Here is a 24,969-nt window from a genome sequence, read left to right as displayed (position 1 = left end):
GTCAATGGGTTTCATATAACTTCCCCTTTGGAGTAACTGTGAATAAGGCTTTATGGAGTTATTACATAACTATGGATTTTCTTTTAATGAACATCTCCATGAAGAAAGCCTCAAATTACAAAGTGCGATTGGAATTCAGCTAACGAACTCTGCCCGTATTAGATAATCTGACCTTGTACAAATTATTTAGCTTTTCCTGGTCTGTTTTGTCATCTGTAAAGAGGGCAAATTAGCATGAATCTTGCAGGATTATTGCTAGGATTGGAGAAAATTCATGTCTGTTATTTGCCTTTCACACGATAGGCACTCAAATTAGTGACAGCTATATTTTATAATTATTAATGTATAATTCAGGGAAAAGATAATTCCTCATTGAATATATACAACAAGGTTTTCTTAGAAAGCAGATAATATGTAAATTCGTGAATGAATGAAAAGGAAGAAGAAAGGTTTACATATGGAATTTCTGGCCACAGAAATGAGCTATTCTGGTATCTAAACGTTTGATAGCACTTTGTCTCTTGTTATACTGCAAAAGTGAAAATGTTTTTGTTCTTTTCCTTTACTGTCAGTCAGAAAACTCCTGGTCAAATCAAATGCTAAATTTCAGCAATTTTATTCTGGTTTCTAGCTGTACAATCTCTAATCTCTACTATACGATTTATGATCTCTGTTTTAATTTCATTTTAACTACATTGTTTCTGCATATATGCTTACTTCAAAACATATTTAAAACTGGATCAAATATAAATTATAGGCACATATAAAGACACAGCATATATAGCAAGAAAGGTTAATAAGTCTTAACTCGCTGAACTCTCTTTTTTTTTAAGTAATCTCTACACCCAATGTGGGGCTTGAACTCACGATCCTGAGACCAAGAATCAGGTGTTCTACTAACCAAGTCAGACAGATGGCCACTTCTTTTTCTTTTTTAGCTTTAAATTTTTTTAATTTTAATTTTTATCTATTTATTTATTTTTAAAGTAAGATTCTATGCCCAATGGAGGGCTTGAACTAACCACCCTAAGAAAAAGTGTCGTATGCTCTAATGACTGAGCCAGCCATGTGCCCCTTAATAACTCTTAACTCATTTAATAAGTCTTACTAAGAGTTACGAGATCTGAGAGATATCAGACTGTCAATCCTTGAGGGCAAGAGATTAGAAATAAAATCAAAAGTAAATTCAGGAGGAATCAAGGTAAAAGAAATTCCACTAGAGAAGGCCGGTAATTATACTTGGTTCAGATATTATTCTATATTTTAGACAGTCTAGGTAAAATATTCTCAATATTTATACATTATTATAATCTGCTTTACAGAGTGGTTGGAACATAGATAACAAGTACCTCTATATAATTAATTGGCCAGTTAATGAAGGCTGACAAAGTGCAAGTTTAGAAGTACTATACTAATGACATGCACATAAACACCAAATACATTTATTATGATTAATTTTAAGCCAACCTGCAATACAAAATAAATTAATAATTATTAGGGACATTATTTTCAAGCATAAGACAGGTTATATGATCAAATAAACTTAAAAGATAGCATCAAGGATAAATGCCTCTTAGACCATAACAGATTGAGGTTGAAATTTCAGTAAAAATCATAGAACCTACTCACGTTTGTGAATTCAACACTCATAAAAGCAATATGAATTGATAGTTATACTTCCAATGGATTTAGGTATAAACACTGGTCAGAAATTTGTTTCATTATTGTAGGAAATAAAACCATTTTTGATTTATATAAGCAAATAGATTTATTTTTTAAAAGAAGATTTTGTCGTACAGCTTGGCTCATTTAGCATTTGAAATCAAAATAAACAGACTACCTTATGGCATACACAGCTGAATTCCATGTTTAGGTTACAAGAAGTTAAAACAGCCAAATAAATATAACAGTTTATATAAATCTATCAGAAAAGTTATAAAGTTACATATATAGAAGTTGAGATTTTAAAAAATTCAGGTTTGGGGGAGCCTGGGTGGCTCAGTCGGTTAAGGGTCGGACTTCTGCTCAGGTCATAATCTTACAGTTCGTGGGTTTGAACCCTGCATCAGGCTCTGTGCTGAATGCTTGTTCAGAGCCTGGAGACTGCTTTAGATTCTGTGTCTCCTCTCTCTGCCCCTCCACGCTTATGTTCTGTCTCACTCTCTCTCTCTCTCAAAAATAAAAGTGTAGAAAAATTTTTTTAAAAAAATTAGTTTAAGTATTACATTCTGTCACATATGAAAATTATCTCTTTTAAAATTCATATTTAGAAATAAAGCTCTGAAGTCATATATAAATCATTATTTAGCATATACATTTGTTTTAGTATATAATCTGTGATTTCCTCAAACCAACTATGTGACTTCCTATTAACCTCTGTTAGTAAGAACACAAACTAGGTAAGTACTAGAAACAGTTGTATTTATTATTTAAGGCAATGTGTTATTTTTAGATTATTTATAATTTGGCATTATCCATCCTGCTACACATGTAAGCAAAATTAACTGAAAACTCCCTATAAAATAAAAACAAGAATCATCAGAAATTGCAATAAAAACTATATAAGGGGTGCCTGGGTGGTTCAGTTAGTTAAGCAGCCAGCTTGTGCTCAGGTCATGATCTCATGGTTCACTAGTTCAAGCCCTGCAAAGGGCTGTATGCTGACAGCTCAGAGCCTGGAGCCTGCTTCAGACTCTGTGTCTCCCTCTCTCTGTCCCTCCCCTGCTCACACTCTGTCTCTCTCTCTCTCAACAAAAACAAAACAATAACAAACAAAAACCTCCATAACAACAACAACAACAAACAATAACAACAAAACATGTAATATTAGATCTGAAAGGTAGACTGGGGACAGAAAATCAGCTTTAACTGCTATGCCGGTTATGACTGGTTGGTAAGCTGGCATTCTGGAATGCTCTTTTGAGAAAGATTTTGAGACTCATCAAGAAAGAGTACCTAAATCATTGTGTTAGTTTTCTGAAGGAAGAGACTGGGAGAGCAGGAGCCTGGAAGTCTTAGATGTGAGCTGAAGTCAGACACTTAACTGACTGAACCACCCAGGCCCCCCTTGATTTTTTATTGTTAAAAGGGATGCACTCACTTAATAAAAAACAACAGTTGTGAGTGAAAAGTAAAATCTCTTGCTCTCTAACTCCCTCATTTCAACAAATCCTTAGAGGTAACCATTTAATAATTTTTTAATGTTCCCATTCAGTTATTTTCCATCCACATATACATGCATATGTTCTCACCCTCATTTTTTTATTGAGCACAGACAGGATCATGCTTGACTGTTTTGGGTATGGGGATTTTTAGCCTGATGAGAAGAAAGTAACAGCAAGTTCAACATTTCACTGTCATTCAATCATTTTAGAATAAACTCAGAACTTTGAAGTTCTCTAGGCTTGTTTAAATGTTTAGAAAGACAGCTATCAAATCTGATATTGTCACTCCCTTGATGAACAGGGTAAGGGCTCTAAAACAAGTTGGTCTGGCTGCAAGCCTGATCCCATCTCTTTCATATACTTATAGTGTGAAACCCTGCCAGTCACAGTTGTCAAGAAAGCATACACCACTCCCTTAAAAAAAATATAAGTCCCAGGTCTCTAACTCATTGTCTAACATGCTTTCCACCATAGTAAGCAAATGATATTGGTACTCTTAAAATTTTGCTTGGCAAAGAAAAGATAGACATAGGATTCCATAGGGAAAAGCTCAGTTGGAGACTATCTACTGTCAAAGTTTGATAAAAAGAGGTTGATCCATTAAAGAGAGAAGGAACAGCCCACACACCTAAAATAAACTGAAACTGGTTGAGCCAAAACACAACCCTGGTTGGTACATAAGAGAATGGGATTGCAAAGCAACCTATCAAGGCTCTATTTGATGTCCCTTAAGCCAATATAAAATGTTGGTTGAAGATAAGAAGATACAAATTTATTCGCTTTGGACAGTGACCCTTCATAAAGCCCTATATAAATGATAGCATAAAAAAGATACTAAGATCCTCCCTCCCTCCCTCCCCCCCCTTCCTTCCTTCCTTCTTCCCTTCTTTTTAAAAACATGTGGGATTAAAAACACTTTCACCATTTTGGGTCACTCAGCAGTTATGAAAATGAAGTTCTCTGTATAAATTTAAGTTAAATGATACTTATGTATACAATCATTTTTTAAAAATCTCTTTTAAATCAAACTAATCAGTTTGAGTCTTATTTTTCTTATTAAGTAAAATGGGATTAAAAGTAAAATCTATGAAGTGTCTTGAAATCAGTTACCTGTTACTGAATACTCAAGGAAAACAGCACCATCTTTCTTTATTCCCTGTGATATATTTTCTAACTTACTTATATTAACCAATTTGCCTCAATTTATATTGAGGAATTTTGTAACCTCTTTCACTGACTTTAAGTCACACCAAGGCTTTAGCATACTCCATTCATATATTTATCCCTCAACACACATTTATCGACTTTAAACATGAGCCAGGAACTTCTTTGGAAATCAGAGAATGCTTAGGCAGATTCTGTCCTCAAAGATCTTCCAATCTATTCACCATAGTGTTTGTAATATCTTCCCTGGGTCAGAATTCAAAGTGGAGATTAAAAAAAAAAATACACGTATTTATTTTTAGAAGTTCTACTTTATTCATTATAGGGTATGATCATGTATTTACCGTATGATGTATCATCTCAGTAGTTCTGACATGTAATCCTTTCTGGAAAACATGATTCTGGTGGATTGTAACTGCAATACTCTTTGATGTAATTGCTGGAGAACATCTAATATTTGTTGGCTTTCTTTTACTTTTTTCCCAATAATACTGCTGATAATACGACCATAACTAGGAAATGGAATTTCTCTATTTTTTCTAATTCTCTTAATTTGCAAGTGGGGGTGAAGTATAGGGAAAGAAGGTACATGGAGTTAATAAGAATCATTGTACCCCAAAAGGTGACCTGTATCTTCATTTTATTCTCAATAATAAACCAAGAAGTTTATTCTTGGAATGAATCTCATTTTTTCAAGTTCCTCCAGTTCAGATACAATGTACCATATTTCTACAATTCTAAAATATACATAGCTTCTATATTTTACCATATCTGAAGTCAGAGATTATTTTAAAGTATATTGACACATTTAATATGATGGATTATTTTTCTTGAAAAAAATCACTAATCAATATCGAATTTTATAATAGTGAACTCTTAAAAATAACAAAATAAGGTAGGCTTACATTGCAGATGAGAAAGATTTGTACTTTCTACAGAAGATGAATTTAATTTAACTTCTTTTTTCCTATTTAATTTACTAATATATCAGAAGTTCAGTATTGATAATTGCTTTCTCTTCACAATTTTTTTGTTTGCAAAAAGCACCTGACCTTTGCTTTCATACTTGCAAGAATATAGTAACACAAACCACTTTCAGCCTATCCAAACATTTAGCATTCTTTGCAAACATGATTTTCAGCAACCATCTGAGAGGTGGTATATAAAAAGTACTCAGACTCATCATCAATGTAGTTTGCCAAAAATATAATCATTTTTAACAAATTCTTCTAAATAAAGACAGTCTTTACATGAAAATAATGTTACAAGGTCCAACTTAATTATGATTATCTATTTAGAAATTGAAACTACAGAAAAAATTCATTTCATCATAATAAAAAAGCATTAAGCCTTAAATTCTTCTTAAAAAGAATAAAACTGGCTCAAATGGTTGATTGCCAGCCATCAAATGATCTCAACTGAATAATTTTCAGTCGACTATTTTTTTAGTCATCTAAAGCCGGCATGAACCTCTCATTTGAGATCTAAGCCTGACATGGACCTAACATTTAACCTAGCACTTATTATAAGTCACATTACTTTTCCATTCAAATTTCATAACAACAGTGTACAGAGGAGCTATTATGAGTCTCATTTTCAAGTAAGAAACTGGTTAAGTGAAGTTAAATGCATTGTTCAAATTCATACTATTAGTAAATGGCAGAGTTGGGATTCAAATCTGTACAGACTTCACTGCCTGGGCCACAGAGAACTAAAAAACAATCACTATTATCAAACACAAAGGCACATATAAAAAACTGTAAGTCATTTAACTCACTCTTACTACAAGATTTAGGAAATTTCAGTCTCTTGGATATAAAAGAGAAAGGAATAATAATGAATTTGATACCATTCTTTCTTTTTTTCTCTTTGGGTTTGGGATTGCAGCATTGATTCTGTATAGTTTCAGCCCCAAAGAGAAAGAGTGCATATATCAAATTTCAACAAGGGTGAAAAAAGCTATTGAGAAGAACCTACAAAGTATTGGGTATACTCTCAATACATCCCTAAATTTGTTCCTCTAACAATGATGTGATAAAAATGATATAAATAGTAACCAAATACTTCTTTATCTTTGTATAGTTGTTTGGAATTTATAAAATGTTTTCATTTGCATTTATTACTTTATCAGCACGTGACTATATTGGATAAAATTCCTAACTTCATTGATTTAACATTAAATCAAAGCTCATTCTTACATTTCCAGTAAGCAGTTGTGACAGGCCTGGAACATGGATTTTACGATGCTTACTTTACAACCTTCCAATTACATATTTTCATAGTCTTCTATTTATGGAAATTTGGATTAATTTCCTCTTTAAAATCTTTTTAAGTGTTCATTTAGTTTTGAGAGAGAGAGAGAGAGTGTATGTGTGTATGTGTGAGAGTGTGTGTATGTGTATGTGAGAGAGAGAAAGAGAGACAGAGAGAGAGAGAGGACAAACAGGGGAGTGGCAGGGAGAGAGGGAGACACAGAATCTGAAGCAGGCTCCCGGCTGTGAGCTGTCAGCACAGAGCCTGATGTGGGGCTCGAACTGACAAACCACAAGATCATGACCTTTAGCCCAAGTCGAAAGCTCAACCAACTGAGCCACCCAGGTGCCCCTAGTCTCCTCCTTTTAATGTTAATAACAATTCTGTAATTAACACAATACTAAATCTATCTATCTATCTATCTATCTATCTATCTATGTTACAAATACAAAATATACATACTATATCAGGGAAGGGTCAGATAGTTTAGGATGCAAGGTAGTCAAAAATAGGCCAATATATAATGGGGAAGACAGTACAAATGACGTACTGAGTAGTTGCTAGGCCAAAAAGTATCCTTATGCTGATAGCCCAAAAGGATTTTTCCTAGACTGTGAGTTGGGAAAGCTTTTTATGCAGAAGTGAATCTGGAGTGGAAATCTGAATGATAAGTAGGAACTAATTACATGAAGAGAAGTTACCTTGATGAAAAAGGGTAAACAAAATACTTCCAAAAAGAGGAAATAGAAAGTGCAAAGATTTTGTGGCAGAAAAACCACTGGATACTTGAGAGGGAGAAAGAAGAGACAGGTAGCTGAAATGTAGAGACCATGATAGAGAGTGGAGTAAGGTGAGGGCAGAGGAGAGGCAAGAAATACGGACTCGGACTGGGTTTGTTTGTCTTATATTAAGTTGAAGGACAGCTTTATACATTTTCAGTATCAACCCTTTATCTGTTATTTATATGGTAACTGTCTTTTTTCTTCTTGCTATTTAAAATTACAATTTATTTAGCTCTTTATAAGTTTTAGGAAGAAGAAGAAAGTAGGTAAGTGCAGATTGTTGTATTTGGTTGATACAGGTAAAATCTGATCTTTATCTCTATAATCTCAGCTGCCAAAGAGTGAGGATTAAGTATTGTGATGAGTGTGGCAATCCATATCATACTATATTTGTCTTCAAAATTCTCCATCATTTTATGGAAACTCTAGTTATTAAAATTACTATTCTTTTATAATATGGCACATCCTGGAATTGGAACTGATTCTTTCAAGATGAGTAACAGAATGTTTGATGTACTCCAGCAAATTGTATCCTGTAAGAATAGGAACAAGATCAAGGTAACAAGGAAGAGGAACTGTGTGTTTATGTTTTATAAAAGAAAGGCAGAGAATGGCAAGAAATAATATTTTATATTGCTCTCGCAGTTATTGCCATTTATCTAGAAGTCATCTTCAATTATTTCCTTCTCTAATACCCCATAGACCTTCCTATCAACTTGGTTGACCCATATTGTTAATTCTACCTCCTATATATTTCTGAAAACTACTCTCTTCTTGAAATAGTCACTGCCAATCCTTTGGTTCAATCTATATCACCACTAACCTAATTACTGAAACTCTCCACACTAGTGTGATTTCACAGGCCCCAGCTTAAACTCTCTCCAATCTTCTACATTGTAAATAAGGATATTTATTTTTAAAAATTCTTATTATGTTATTTCTGTGTTTTAAAGGCCATCAATAAAAACAAAAAACTGAGAAACTATTACAGAATGGTGGAACCAAAGAAAAATAACAAGTACATGCAATATGGGATCCCAAATAAAATACTCTAACAGAGAAAACAAACAAACAAACAAACAAACAAAGATTAAAACACTGTTAATGAAGCTGATGAATTTTGAATAAGGTTTGTAGTTCAGTGAATAATATTGCACTGATGTTAACTGAGTGCTCTTGATAACTGTACTACGGTTATTTATGTAAGATGTTAATATTAGGAGAAGTGGAATGAGGAGTATAAGGAAACTGTAATTCTAAAACTACTTCAAAATTAAAAGTTGAAAACAGACAATACTATCGATGACTTCCAACTTCTACCAGAAATAAACCCAAACTCTCCACATGACATACAAAACCCTTAAAGTCCTCGCCCCAATCTACATTTTCATGCTTACCTCCAGCTCCTACCTCTTGCCCTCATGCTTCCTGCCATCCCACACACTCCCCTACCACCGTGCTATATTATTTTTTTCAGCAGCCTAGTTGTTTATACAAAGTATTTACTTTTGGAATCTTAACAATATTTCTTCTTCTGATTTATGGGTGCGATATAGATCTTCATTTAATATAGTCTTTTTAACATTTTCTAAGCAATGTTTTGTGGTATTCAGTGAATTAGATTTTGCACTTTGTCATATTTATTATTAAGTATTTATATATCTACATTCTTTTATAAATGGTACTTAATTTTCAATTTTTTTAAAAAAATTTGTATGTTTTATTTATTTCTGAGAGAGAGAGAGAGAGAGAGAGCATGAGCAGGGGAGGGGCAGAGAGAGAGGGAGACACAGCATCTGAAACAGGCTCCAGGCTTTGAGCTGGCTGTCAGCACAGAGCCCGACGCGGGGCTCGAACCCACAAACTGTGAGATCATGACCTGAGCCGAAGTCAGATGCTTAACTGACTAAGCCACCCAGGCGCCCCCTTAATTTTCAATTTTTATTGCTAGGATGTATAAAATACATCAGATTATTGCATACTGATTTTGTATTTGAAATCTGTTTTTTTTTTTTTTTTTATGTTTTTATTTATTTCTAGGAGAGAGAGAGAGACAGCGTGAGCAGGGGAGGGTCAGAGAGAGAGGGAGTCACAGACTGAAACAGGCTCCAGGCTCTGAGCTGGCAGTCAGCACAGAGCCCGACGCAGGGCTCGAACCCACGAACCGTAAGATCATGACCTGAGCGAAAGTCGGACGCTTAACCGACTAAGCCACCTAGGCATCCCTTGTATTTGAAATCTTATTAAACATGGTTGCTAGTTCTAGTTTCCTTTTTTGTAGATTCTATAGGATTTTCTACATAGACAGTCATATAGTTTTTTTTTTAAAAAAAAAATGGCACCTGCACTTCTTCCTTTCCAATCTGCATGACTTTTCTTTCCTTCCACACCTTATAGCGCTGACTAGTGCAGTACCATGCTGGGCATGGATGGTAAGAGCAGTCACTCTTCCTTTGTCCCTGATCTTACAGGGAAAACATTCAATCTTTGACAATTAACTATGACCTTATCTGTAAATCGTTTTTTTGGACCAAGTTCTTTATGAAGTCGAAAGAGTTCCTTCTATTCCTAGTTTGCCGAGAGTTTTTGTCAGGGACTGACGTCGACTTTTGTCAAAAGTGTTCTGGATCTATTGAAATGGTCAGGTGGATTTTTTTCCTCGGTTTTCTCATATGAAAAGTTAATTGATTGGTTTATAAATGTTAAACCAGCCTAGCAAAGGTAAGGCTGGCCTCATTAGGTCAGTTGGAATGCAGTCACATTTATTCAGTTTTCTGGAACAATCTGTGTATAAATAGTGTTATTTCTCCTTTAAGTCTTTGGTAGAACTCACCAGTAAGACTTCCGGGGAGTGGAGTTTCAGTTGTGAGAAGTTTTTAACTATAGTTGTAACTAAAAAATCAATGTTATAAATAGAAGCAGGGATACTTAGTGTATTCAAATTCTTTTCAGTGAACTTTGGTAGTCTGCATCTTCAAAGGGGTTTATGCTTTTCATTTAAATTGGCAAATTTATCGGCATACAGGTGTTCATGATAATCCTTTATAATTCTTTTAATATCTGTAGTATCTGTAATAATGTTGCCTCTCTCATGCTTGATACTGGTAATTTGTATCATCTCTTGTTCCTAATCAGTCCTGCTACAGGTTTATCAATTTTATTAACTTTCTCAAAGAAATAGCTCTTGGTTTCATTGATTTTTGTTATCGCTTCTTTGTTTTGTGTTTCATTGATTTCTACTCTGCTCTTTGTAATTTCCTTCTGCTTAATTTAGATTTAATTCACTCTTCTTTTTTAAAGGCAGAACCTGTGATCATCAATTTTAGACCTTTACTTTTTTTTCTAATATAAGCATTTAGTCCTGTAAATTTCCCTTTCATACTGCTCTAGTTTACTTTTTTCAAAAATTTTTAATGTTTTATTTCTGAGAGAGATAAAAAAAAAAAAAGGGAAGGAGGGAAAGGAGAAAGAGAGGGAGACACAGAATCTGAAGCAGACTCCCAGCTCTGAGCTGTCAGCACAGAGCCTGATGCCAGGCTCAAGCTCAGGAACCATGAGATTGTGACCTGAGCCAAAGCTGGGTGCTTAACCAAGTGTGCCACCCAGGCACTTTTTGTGTATTTTATTCACCTTTCCAACTGGAAATTTAACCATAGTTATTTTTGTAGTTTTTGTTTGATATTTCAATATCTAGGATATAGCTCAGTCTATTTTTGTCACTTACTTTTTAAAAATGGGTTGTTTTTCTTCTTGCATTTTTGTGCAAGTCTCATTATTTTAGATGGACTGTTGGCTAGCAAAGATGAAGATACATCTGATATACTGGCACACTTCTCCTCCAAACAGGCTGTTACTGTGGGGGTGAGTTAATCCAGTCAGGAATTGACCTGGACATGCATTTTGCTGTTGTGGTTGTCATCACTATGTACAAGGTACCGTGAGCTTCACAGGTTGCTATTACTTTGTATTTAGAATGGGGCCTGGGTGGTCAGATTTTCTTCCGTGTTCCTGCTCTTCCTTAAGCTTTCAAACTGCTCCTTCCCAGACATACCACAGTGGAAATCCTTGCGTGCCCTGGGTCCAGCCCCCAGGGTAGACGGCTAGGTTACACAATAGTAGGTCTTTGTGGGCCTGGGCCAACCTCGACCTCCATCTCAGGCATGTCTTGTGTGCCTGGGTGTTCAAGAAAGTGGACCTTGCCCAATGTTGCTGCCCCTCGTTTCTAGGGTAGCTCAACATTACCTTTTATCTTTTTGATGGTGGGTCAGGGGGGAGTTTTAATGCTTCCCTGAATGAGTAGACCTCTGCTTGATACTTGTAAAAGATCCTGGACCCAAGATGATTGTTTATGGATAGAGGGGTAGAGGCTTTTGCTTTGACCTATTCACCAGCAGCAAGCACCCCATTGGTAAGAAGGTTTTTTTTTTTTTTTTTTGCCCTTTCCTCAGCACCTTAAGATTTTTACTTTGTACGTGACAAAGGATGGCTAAGTGGGTGAGGTATTGTGCTTGGTCCCGTATGGCCAGCCAACTAGCCTGCAGTTGCCTACACCACTGAGGGGAACATTATCTGATATCATGCTGACCCCAACTTTCTTATGAGCACTCAACAAAGGTCCATGGCAATAGCTCACAAATGAGTATGAATCCCCCCTTGTGTCTGGGATCCCTAGCTATTCTAAACAAGCACAGTAACTTTCACTTGGCTCTTATAACTTCATAAAAATTCTAAGTGAGTCCCTCCAGCCTGTGTGGAGGGTAGTAAACTCTTTCTTCTCTATTTTATCAAAGGCCAAAGAAAAACTGTGACTGTGTTTTGCCTGTCCTTGAAGGAGCTCTCCTCCTTAAATTTTGGTTTCCTTGGGGTGCCTGGATGGCTCAGTCAGTTAAGCTTCCGACTCTGGCTCAGGTCATGATCTCACAGTTTGTGAGTTCGAGACCTGCGTTGGGCTCTGTGCTGACAGCTCAGACCCTGGCGCCTGCTTCAGATGCTGTATCTCCTCTCTCTGAGCCTCCCCTGCTCATGTTGTCTCTCTCTCTCTCTCTCAGGGGGAAAAAAAAAAAAAACAAAAAAAACATTAGAAATATTGATACTCTTTTGTGATAGGACCAGCAGAGATAAGCTCTATGAAATCAGAGCTGTTGTGCATCTTTTAAAACTCAGATGCTCTTGGCATATGGGAGAACTCAGTAAATATTTCTTAAAAGCATAAATATAACATAATATGTTATAGATTAGAGGATTTATCTTCAGAAATAGTATTTCTCAGGGATGCTTTTCCAGTAGTAATACATTAAATGCAGTTTGTTACCTCTTTAGTCTGTAAAGATTCATTTAAAAACTCATTTCTTCTGATTTTTATTTGATCAAAATAATCTTTTAATACTATGTATGTTTTAGATAATTTTAAGCTAAGCATAATAATTCATTTTGGATTTTACATGAGCTAAAATGGCTATTTCTATGAGTTATAACAGCAGCCCTGAAAACTCATTTGATTTTCTAATGTTGTATATTCCAATTCATTGTAAAATAATTTAATTTTTCTCATTCTTTAATCTGTGATTTCACTTTGATTTGATTAAGACATATGGTTGGCAGCAGCAGCTAGATCACAGTTATCCATTTGTGAATCGATCACCACTATCACAATTTATGGATAATCACATTTCACTTAGCATAAAATGCACTTGGACGGATTCTTTGCCAGGAAGTAATCTTTTACCATCTGCAGTTTGTTATTATATTCTAATTTCACTAATAATGCCTTTCAACATAGTATCAGAAGCATTTCTATTTCTGGGGGAAAAATTGTCTACATACTTTACAGAGCTATGGAACAGTGCATAAGGTCAGAAACACTATTTAATAGTTAGCTTGGCCACTTCTAGCAGCAATTATGAAGTGAAAGGAGATAATTCCTGAAAAGTACAGCATAAGTCACATGGACTCCTTTCTCTTCTGTTTTTTTAAGCAGCACCACTCAAGCTGTTGAAAAAGGCTGTATTTAAATCTCTGACACTAATTCTCTTCGTGTACAATTCACTTAAACATATAAAGACAATGTTTCTTCCAAGAGAAGATATAAAATCGAAACACTAGGCTGACACAACAATCTTCCAACCATTGACATTGGCATGGAAAATAAGAAAAAAAAAATTACAAAAAAACCGCCAACCACCCAAGCATCCCCTACTCTTGCTATTGCTTAGACACTGCTGCTTTCAGAAAAGAAGCATGGGGAAATGTGCTGGCTTATAATAGAGACCTAGGTTGTATATGAGGAATCTTGATTTCTAGTCTTGGTTCAGATATGAATCATTGCTGGGCCTTGGGCAAGAATCACTTTTTCTCTTTGGGTTTCGGTTTCTTCAGGTATTAAAGGCGGGTATTAGACTAACTGATTTCCTGGGAGACACCATACCAACATTTCCCTCTCTCTTCCTGTTTTTTTTTTTTGTTTTGTTTTGTTTTTTTTTTAATGTTTTATTTATTTCTAGGAGAGAGAGAGAATGACAGCATGAGCAGGGGACGGTCAGAGAGAGAGGGAGTCACAGATTGAAACAGGCTCCAGGCTCTGAGCCGGCAGTCAGCACAGAGCCCGACACGGGGCTCGAACCCATGAGCCGCGAGATCATGACCTGAGTGAAAGTCAGACACTTAATCAACTAAGCCACCCAGGCGCCCCTCTCTTCCTGTTCTATTATTGACCAGTGTCTTGTCTAGTTGGCACATTCTAACTTAATTGGTTACATTATGGCCTACAAAAACAAACAGGTTTTCTACGTTTTTAAGATGGCTTTATATGTCTCTGTTTTGATTCATTAGAAGGACATTTTTATTTCCCTGTTTCTATGTGAGCTGGGTGCTACTGGTGAATTAGTGTACTCTTTCAAATTTATAATGAAAACCTCTGATGGACTTAACTTATAATATGCCTGTTTTAAAATGTCCTAGAACTTTGGATTTTTCTTTTTCACTGCGTGAAAGGTTCTATGGCCCTTTCAAAGTAAGGTTTATTTATTTGGAATGAAACATTTGCTTTTAATGTGCCATATAGATGACAGATAGATAGAGAAAGACAGATATATCTATCTATATCACTAAGTTGAATGCTTTTTCTACCATCTCCAGTCCCCCACCTCATGGAACAAAAGGGAAAACTTTAAGATAATATTCTGAATACTAATAATTTTTCTTTTTATTGGTAAGAGACATGACAGACAAAGAAAGTAGGATTCATGTGGATTACTATCAAAGAAGCAATCTCTAAAAAACAATATTTCTTATGGTAACCTTTTCCTCCCTATGTCTTTCAGTGAAACACTGCAATGTTTTATAATTCACAGCACCTTCTATGTCATATCACCCTGAACCCTTCTGATAAATGATGTCCATGAAAATTGTTTTAATGAGAGTTAGATGCTTTGGTTGCAAAGGGATGTTTTATCTCCAGTAGTAATAACATAATGATATGTTTCCTAAGCTTAAAGATTCCATTTCAAAGCCTTTCTTATCTCTTTTTTACCACCACAAATACCTATGAAATAACAGTGATCATTACACCTTATTTGCCTTACAGAGCTTCTGCTAATCACAAATGAAAACATGTATGCAAAAGTCCCTTTCCAACAGCAAAGTTATGCAATACTATGATTTGTATTACCTTATTCACATGACTCTACTCTTTTACTTGGATCATCCTGAAGTATAGTTTGAGTTAATGAATTACCAAAGTTTATAATCATTTAGAGATTAAGCTACGAAGCACATACCCAAAGGAATACAAAAGCAGTCTAATATAAGGTGTCCACACTCTTTAGGAGCTTACAGTTGACTTAGTGTTAGTCACTCAATATTAATCATATATAGGCAAAATATTTATTTAAAAGAAAAAATGACAAAGTATGCAACTATTATTTAAACTTAAATAAGACACACATTTAAATATGAGTTGGATCAATTTGTCCTGAACTATTTCAAGATTTTTTTTTTTGCTAAAGTAGCACATTCACATTTAATTCCTTTAAAAAGGTTGTCTTTTTTCTAAAAAGAAATATTTTATTGGCACAAAATCCCTATTTAAGTAATATCTGATGAAATAAAAATAAAGTAGATCATAGAGAAGAGTTTGATTTTGATAACTGAAGTGGAAGGAGAAGGGTATTCTGGAAAGTGGATGAAAAATTTAAATAAACAAGGTCTTCTTTCCTTTAAAAAATACAATAGAGGAAACACACTCATACTCATTCACAGACCACTTTGAGACAATCTTGCTCTTATTCTCAGGTTAAGCTGAAATAAGACTTCCATAAGTTACTCGGCAAAAGAGATCCCTGAAGAACTAATAGATCTTGAATTTCAAAAAAATTAAATGCTCCTTATTGAGAATAGTTCATTTTATAGTGCAGCAATCAGAGAACGGCTTGACATAGTGTTAGCTTAAGAGGAGAGATTTTAGAGAGTATTAGGAATTAGAAATTGCATAGAAGAGCAGTCATTTATGTGTCAGGCAGAGAACTGTTGATTAAGCAACACTTTTTCCAGACACATGTTTACTCTGGAGTAGTGATTACAATCACTGTCATCCTCTTCAGATACTGGCCTGTTTACTGAGTAAAGATTTAATAGTAATGAGATAAAACAAATATAGTCAAGTTACTGTGTTACTCTTCTCCATATATCTTGGTACCCACTGCATGTTGATTTTCTACAGAAACTATAATAGAAAGAGAGGGAGAGGTGGGGGGAGAAGGGAGAGAGGGAGGGAAAAGATAGTGAGGAAGAACAAACACCATTTCAAAGATGTTTAGGACAGAATAAAATCTAAACTCTAGTACCTTGATTCAATGTGTGTGCTCTGCAATTGGAATGCCTGGGTTTTCATTCCAGTTCCCATGCTTTTCGCATGTGACTTCAGGAAAGTTATTTAACCTGTATGGGTCTTATTCCCTTACTACTAAAGGGGAAATGATACTAATATATACCACTATCATAAGAATTAAGTGAGTTAATACATATTAGGGCAATGCCTAATACACAGTGAGTGCTCAATAAATGTAATCCAGTGTTTCTAAATTTGAGTTTTCAACAGAATAAGCTTCAGAAAAGGAAGCTCTATACTAGCACATTATGTAGGCAGATGGGATACAGCTAGAGAGAAGCTTAAAAAACAGAAGGGAAATGAATTGTTAAGGTAGTAGAGGAAATTTTGAATCACTATTCATGCAACAAATGACTGCTGAGTATCTATTATGTACAAATCTGTGTTCAGTGCTGCAATTCAAGAAAATTATGAGTTCCATAAAAATTCTTTCTTGCCTCTCAAACTATAGTAATGAATTTTAGGTTTTTAACTATTCTCAATATGTTCGTATCTTATACTTCTAACATGTCTTCTTTTACTAGCATTTTCTGAAGGAAATCAAACTAGTTTTTAAAGCTGGGCATGTCTCATGGCTACATGTAAGTTATGCCTGGGTGTGAGTAAGTACAGATAGTCACCTCTTTGGCCCTTCCATAAATGTGATCACAGGAATCAGCTAAGATAATTAAAGCTATCAGCTTGAAATGTTGTCTCACAGTGAGTAAATAAACTTGTACAAACTGTGTAAGATCCTGAAACATCTTGCTAAGACAGTGTAATTGCACTAAAAAGAAACCAGTATCAATGAGCCGCAATGACAGGTTTTTTTGTTAAATCAGAATTTAAATAAGATCTTCTTTTTTTTTTAAGTTTTATTTATTTCTGAGAGAGAGAGAGAGAGAGAGAGAGAGAGCATGCACACATGCACAGAAGCAGGGGAGAGTGGAGAGAGGGGGAGAGAGAGAATCCCAAACAGGGCCCGCTCTGTCAGTGCAGAACCCAATTCAGGGCTCTATCTCATGAACTGTGTGATCATGACCAGAGCTGAAACCAAGAGTCAGATGCTTGACCAGCTGAACCACCCAGGAGCCCCTAAATGAGATTTTATTTAAATATATTCTCTTGTTTATTTATTTATTTTTCCAAGTAACATCATTTTTTTCTAGGTGTTTATTGAAATTCAAGTTAGTAAACATACGGTGTAATATTAGTTTCAGGTGTAAGGTACAGTGATTCAACACTTCCATAAACACCCGGCACTCTTTATAACAAGTGCACTCCTTAATTCCCATCACCTATTTTAAAACTAGTTTCAGATTCTCTCATGAGTCTAAGAACTCACTGGGTTCTTTCTCTATTTATCAGTTAAATTAAAAATGCAAATAAAATTTACTATTATTATCTCAAAATATCTTTTAAAAATTTATCAAATTTATCTTTCTTATATCTCCTCTTAATTTTGTATTGAAAAATACAAATATGGGATAGTCTATGTCTCATTCAATTATCATTCTTAAAATGTCACATTAGCTTTGGGATTATCATTTCCATCTATAAAGCGAGAAATGGAATCATTTGCCACATCTACACTCAAATAAATAGCAAAATCAACTTGGAATAAGTTTATTCTCCAATTGATTCATTATAGAATAAATGAATCAATGCATACTACACAACATATATATAGTATGTGACTTTTTTAAATGTTTGTTTTTGAGACAGAGAGAAACAGAGTGTGAGCAGGGGAGGGTCAGGGTGAGAGAGGGAGACACAGAATCTGAAACAGGCTCCAGGCTCTGAGCTAGCTGTCAGCACAGAGCCCAACGCAGGACACGAACTCACAAACAGTGAGATCATGACCTGAGCTGAAGTCTGATGCTTAAATGACACGCGAACTCACAAACAGTGAGATCATGACCTGAGCTGAAGTCTGATGCTTAAATGACTGAGTCACCCAGGCACCCCTATAGAAATTCTTAAAACAGTGGTAACTAGACTAAATACAAATTTAGATAAATCATTAAAATGAAATGTCTTTAAATGTGTGCTAACGTATTTAGAAGGGTGACACCAACGACATAGGAACACAGTAGAAAATGACTGAAAAATGATGTTGACTTTACTTCCTTTCAAGCTTTAGATGTAAATCTTTGGTTCGGAGAAGAAAGATCTGGAAGTCTAGGTAAACCCAATCTTTAATTAGTAATTCTCAAGGCTGCCTTCTACCTTGATCAGACCAATGTAGCTTCAGCTACTCTATCCAGGTTCTGTGTTTGTAGTCAGGGATACTGGACTTGGAAGGAATAAGTTAAGCAAATGCAGTTGTGTGTGGGAAGAAAAAATGTAACAATCCATAGTGCTTGAACTCTTGAATTTACTAGCATATGCCTTGGCAAGAAACTAGTAAATGCTGGTATAAAATCAGCTTACTTTTTAAAAAATATATTTTTATANACAATATGGAAGCATCTTATATTACTATTTCAAAGTAGAAAAGAGAAATGCATAAAGAATTACATACAAAAATGTAATTTTGATTTTATTCTTTATAAGCAGTGATGGGAAAAATACAGTAAGAAAAGTATCTGAATGGCTAGTATCATACTATTTTAATATTTAACAGAGTTAGAATATTATAGTATTAAAAGCTGTATACTGTTCTGTTTAATATATTAAATATATGTTATATATGTATCTATCACATATTATATATATGTTGTGTAGTATGCATACACATATTACTTTTGTTACTTAACTTTCTGATATTGTTGGGTATAGTGAAAAAATAATTCAATTTAATTTAAGCAAATATATATTAAGAAGCTAGATTATAGACTTCAGTGACTAAAATACAATTCTTACATTTTTTTTAGAGTAATTGTTTTTTTTTTTTAATGTTTGATTTATTTCTAGGAGAGAGAGAGAGCGTGAGCAGGGGAGGGTCAGAGAGAGAGGGAGTCACAGACTGAAACAGACTCCAGGCTCTGAGCTGACAGCACAGAGCCCGATGCGGGGCTCAAACCCACGAACCGCTAGATCATGACCTAAGCAAAAGTCGGATGCTTAACCGACTAAGTCACCCAGTCGCCCCAACAATTCTTACATTTAAAGAAATTACAAAAGGAAAAAGGCAGCCTGGATACATAACTTCTAAAATAAAATCTGCAAGTCTCAGTTTTTTCATCTGCAAAGTGGAGGTACTAATACATATTTATAGGCATTAATCTTGAAAACAGTAAAGTATTTGAAAACTGCAAGCTGTTATTGCAGCTATTAAGAAAGAAATAGTTATTCATTGGTTTCAGGAATGCAAAACTATATAAAAATTATATTTATTTTCAAATAGGAAAATATTTTTTAGAAAACTGAACAACCATCATCTGTATTTTCACAATTGTTTTCATAATGGAAAACCATTAGCCTATCTTAAGCATCCATCAAGATCATTCTTATATCTTTCACTCTATATTTTTGAACATATTAGTGTTTTAGTTGTCTAAGTGGGTAGAAAATGAGATTAGTTCAAAAGGAGTTAAGAGAAATTGCAGATTTGCTGTTTGAGTAATAATCCTAAAGTTTATTGTAAAACTTCATTGATGTCAATTATATAGCCTGCATATAATTCCCTATGGAATGTTCATTAAGGATTGGGATAAAGTGGGTCAAATTGTGCACTGAAACAGAATTCTTGGTTTAAAATATTAATTATCAGATGTGAGTGAGAAAAAAAAAAACATACTGCTTGGTGCTAATTTCTTTTAATTAAGGTTAAAATGAGATCATCATAATTCCAAATTGCAAATTCTTCTCACATATAGAATTTTATTGTAGCATTATTTTTTTTTTCAATTTCTCCCGTCATGAAAGAAAACTTTTCTTTTTCAAAGTGAGGAATATCAAAATGCCAAAATATCACTGCTGACAGATAAGGGCTTTGAAACACAATGCAGTTATCTCACCACAATAACACTGGGGTTTGTTCATTTTGAATAGTAATGTCTTCAACATGATTGATAATGTTGTAGTAGGATAAACTATTTTCCAGCGACCTGTTTCATTGGTAGATACATGGAATTTTAATATGCCCTTTCAAAGATAGTGGTGATCTCCATGTAAATAAAGTAAGTCAGAAACAGCCACTCTCCTCATACATAGCATAGATATGGAAATGTCCTCTGTTTCTAAATAAGGGAAATATTATATATATATATATAACATTATAAAATTTTAATATATTATTTTATTTTATATATTTTATATATATAAATATATATTATATATTTTATATAAATATTATATATATAAATAAGGGAAATATATATATGTGTGTGTATATATATATATATATATACATATATAAAGGTTATTTATGAGACAGAGAGCATGCATGCATGTGAATGGGAGAGGGACAAAGAGTGAGGGAGAGAATCCCAAGCAGACTCTGAGCTATCAGCATAGACTCCAAAGTGAGGCTTGATCGCAAAAATCATGAAATCATGATCTGAGCTGAAACCAAGAGACAGATGCTTAACTGACTGAGCCACCCAGGTGCCCCAAGGAGAAAAAATATTTGTTTCATCTTTGTTTTTTGAAGTCTTTTTATTTATTTGGAGAGAGACAGAGAGAGGAAGAGAAAGAATGGGAGAAAAGCCCAAGCAGACTCTGAGATGTCAGCACAGAGTCCTACTTGGGGCTTGATCTCACGAATGGTGACATCATGACCTCAGCTGAAATCTATAGTCTGATGTGAAGCAGACTGAGGCATCCAAATGCCCCAGGAAAATATTTTTATAGAGACAAAGCTGGGTTTGTTTTCTTGCAAGAATATAAAAATGTAAATTGACCTTGAAACTACTTGAAGGTTTATTTCAAAATATCCATGATGGAAATGCATTTTTTATTAAAAAAAATACATAGTCTCTCTTTTGGGTCTTGGGGTGACTTTGACAGACTATAGTTGCACTCTGAAGGATATGAATCAAGTGATTAGAACAATGAGTAAATTATTTACAGGAATTAGAATCAAAGAAGATATGTGACACTTGTGTTTTGATTGTGATCACATCAGAAGGAGTACACCTACTGGCAAACATCTCATATTCATCCCTAATCATGATCTTTGACAAATATGTCAACTGCTATCTTCAGCTTCTTGACAGAGATATATTATACTTTTTAGGTCTGTGTATGGTTCCAAGAATAACTTCATCCATAATTGGTAGATGATGTATCTTCTTCTCTTTTATCTCCTTCCCTTTGTTTAATTTTGGTAAATACAAAACATGAAATAAAATAATAATCACTCCAATTCCCACCAGTAATTCAACACATTGTCTAATTATATTGCCAAATTCAAGGTAGGAAGTATTTTATTTTATTTTATTGTATTGTATTTTTTAATTTTACTTTATTTTATTTTATATGTTTATTTTTATTTATTTTGAGAGAAAGAGATAAAGAGAGAGAAAAAGAACACAAGCAGGGGTGGGGCAGAGAGAAAGGGGGAGAGAGAGAATTCTAAGCATGCTCTGCACTGGCAATGTGCAACCCTACTCTGGGCTTGATCTCACAAACTATAAGATCATGACCTGAACTGAAATCAAAAGTCGATATCTACCGACTGAGACACCCAGGCTCCCATATATCTTATATTTCAGTGTGTAAAGTTTAGATGTTATATTAATGAGAAATCCATACACCAAAACCCTACTTAAAATAATAGGGGTGACTGGATCAGTCAGTCAGTTAAGTGTCATACTCCTGATTTCACTCAGATCATGATCTGATATTTATGAGATTGAGTTCCGCATTGGGCTCTGCACAGATATAGAGGAGCTTGCTTGGGATTCTTTCTCCCTCTCTGTCTGTCCCTCCTCAACTCACATGTCCTCTCGCTCTCTCTCAAAATAAATAAATAAATTTAAAAATGCATAATATTGGACTTTTGATTTCTGCAAGAATATAGCTTGGAAGTCACCATGCTATCCTAATGACAGATAAAAAGCTGAAGAAACTGAACAACTAACAACTCTTCTTGGATCCATAAGACAGGAGGACACATGACAGAGTGCTGTCTCCACTGAGAAAGACAAGCAAATACAGGTCATCATGGCTTACCATCTTACCAGAGTAGAGATTCACAAATGGCAACCACCAGAAACCAGTGCCAGTGTAGGAAAAGCAGAACTGTAATTGACAAGGAGGTTTAGTGCAGTCTACTCTGAGAGCTAAAAGTTCCAGAGACACCTGTCATAGAGGATCTCCCACAATGTTCTGAGATTTATTTCCAGGAGTTTGACCATTTTCTTGCTGTTAGCCTCAGAGGAAAATCCCCCTCTGCTGTTGGCAGAGAGAGGAGAGCAGGAACCATTTTGAAATACACCCAAAAGTTCTTATCTTCTTAATGAGCCTTGTCCTAGGGGAAACTACTTAGCTAGAGCTTAATTTGTCCAGTATTATCATAGCTTAACTTAGTTGGGGAAGAAAAATACCCAATTCCAGACACCCTATCCATTGTGTCCCACCTAAGTGGGAAACAAAAACATAAACGCCTGTGAAGTTCACAGACCAGAGGCACAGGCTCACTAAAAGACTGATACCTAATTATAGAACTATAGAATTCCTTCCTCCCACACCACCACTACTACTACATTACTAAAGGACTATTGACAGTAGTTCCTTTTACCTAGTATATCATGTTTGATTATCAGTAAAAAATGATAAGGCATGTCCAAAGGTGAAAAACATAGTTCAAAGAGATGTATGTTAGAATATTAAGTCTGGATTTCAAAGCAGCTATGATTAATGTGCTAAGAGCTCTAATCAATAAAACAGACAGCATGCAAAAACAGATGAGCAATATAAGCAGATATGGAAATCCTAAGAAAGAAACAAAAAGAAATGCTAGAGATAAGAGAATAAAAGAAAACAAACCATGCCTTTGATGGGCTTATTAGTTGGGCATGCCTGAGTAAACATCTCTAAGTTGGAGGATATATCAGTAGAATCCTCAAAAACTAAAAGGAAAGAGAAGAAAAAATGAAAATGAAACACAACAGAATATCCAAGGACCATAGGACAACTATGTAGGACAACATAAGTGTAATGGGAATATTAAAAGAGGAAGGAAGGAAGGAAGGAAGGAAGGAAGGAAGGAAGGAAGGAAGGAAGGAAAGAAAGAAAGAAAGAAAGAAAGAAAGAAAGAAAGAAAGAAGAGAATATTTGAAACAATAATGACAGAGAATCTTCCCCAGATTAATGTTAGGCACCAAATAACAGATTCAGGAAGCTCAGAAAACAACAAAGAGGATAAATGACAATGACGCCTAGACACATAATTTTCAAATTACAAAAATCTAATATAAAGAAAAAATTCTGAAAAGAGCCAGAGGGGAAAAATACCTTACCTGTAGAGGAAGAAAGATAAGAATTATATCCCATTTCTCAGAAACCACATAAGCCAGATGAGAACAGAGTATTCAAAGTATTGTGAGGGAAAACAAAAACAAACAAAAAAACCATAACAAAACAAAAAATACCAGCCTAGAATTCTGCATCTTGAGATATCATCCCTCAAAACTGAAGAAGAAACAGACTTTTTTTTTTTTTTAATGTTTTTATTCAGGTCTAGGAGAGAGAGAGAGAGACAGCGTGAGCAGGGGAGGGTCAGAGAGAGAGGGAGTCACAGACTGAAACAGGCTCCAGGCTCTGAGCTGGCAGTCAGCACAGAGCTCGACGCAGGGCTCGAACCCACGAACCGTGAGATCATGACCTAAGCGAAGGTCGGACGCTTAACCGACTAAGCCACCCAGGCGCCCCAAACAGACTTTAACAGATAATCGAAAACTGAGGGAAGTTTTTGACAACAGTCTTGTCTTACAAGAAATGTTAAAATAAGTTCTTTAGAGAGTAGGAAAAAAGACATAGGTCAGAAAGTCAGTTATATATATATAAAAGAGGAACATCAGGAAAAGAATGAGTACAAGNAATTGATCTCAGAGATAACATTTTTTTCAAAATAATAATAGCAGTATTTGATTATGTATCTTACATATATCTCTTATATGTATGTGTATACACACGTACATATATATGTATATGTATATGTATATACATATATACACATGTGTATATACATATATACATGTATATACATATACATATACGTATACATATACATATATATACATACACATATACATATATATACATACACATATACATATATATATATATAAGCTTATAAATGTTTATATAGAAGTACAATGAATGGCCATAATGATACAAGGGACAGGAAGAAGGACTAAGAATTATTTTGGTATTATAAAGAATTCATGTTACCCATGCTGTGCTACAGTGTCATCTAAAGGTAACTCAGGGTATCTGGGTGGTTCAATCAGTTAACCAACCAACTCTTGATTTCATATCAGGTCATGACCTCAGGGTTGTTAGATCAGGCCCCAAGTGGGGCTCTGCATTGATCATGGAGCCTGCTTGGGATTCTCTCTCCCTCTGCCTGCCCCTCCCCTGTTTGTGTACACACAGGCTTTCTTCTTTCTCAAAAAAAATAAATAAATAAAAAATAAAAATAAATAAAAAAGAAGATAAAAATAAAGTTAACTTGTATTAGTTGTTAAGTGTATATTAAAAAACTAGGAAAACCACTGAAAAAAATAAAATGCTTAAATAAATATAACTAATCTGCTAAAAAAGGAGAGAAAATGTAAATATATAAAATATT

The 24,969-nt window shown here is 34.7% G+C and overlaps 1 protein-coding gene across 3 annotated transcripts in view; it reads right to left on the bottom strand.

Annotated features, from left to right (window-relative positions):
- GRID2 (glutamate ionotropic receptor delta type subunit 2) overlaps positions 1-24,969 on the bottom strand; it is a 1,445,111-nt gene that overhangs the window by 703,474 nt on the left and 716,668 nt on the right. The window lies entirely within an intron of this gene.

Source organism: Crocuta crocuta, unplaced genomic scaffold (genome assembly GCF_008692635.1).
Source record: "Crocuta crocuta isolate KB4526 unplaced genomic scaffold, BGI_CrCroc_1.0 scaffold83, whole genome shotgun sequence".
Taxonomy (NCBI): Eukaryota; Metazoa; Chordata; class Mammalia; order Carnivora; family Hyaenidae; genus Crocuta; species Crocuta crocuta.
The sequence above is the reverse complement of the archived record's forward strand: the minus strand, read 5'-3'. Positions and strand labels throughout refer to the sequence as shown.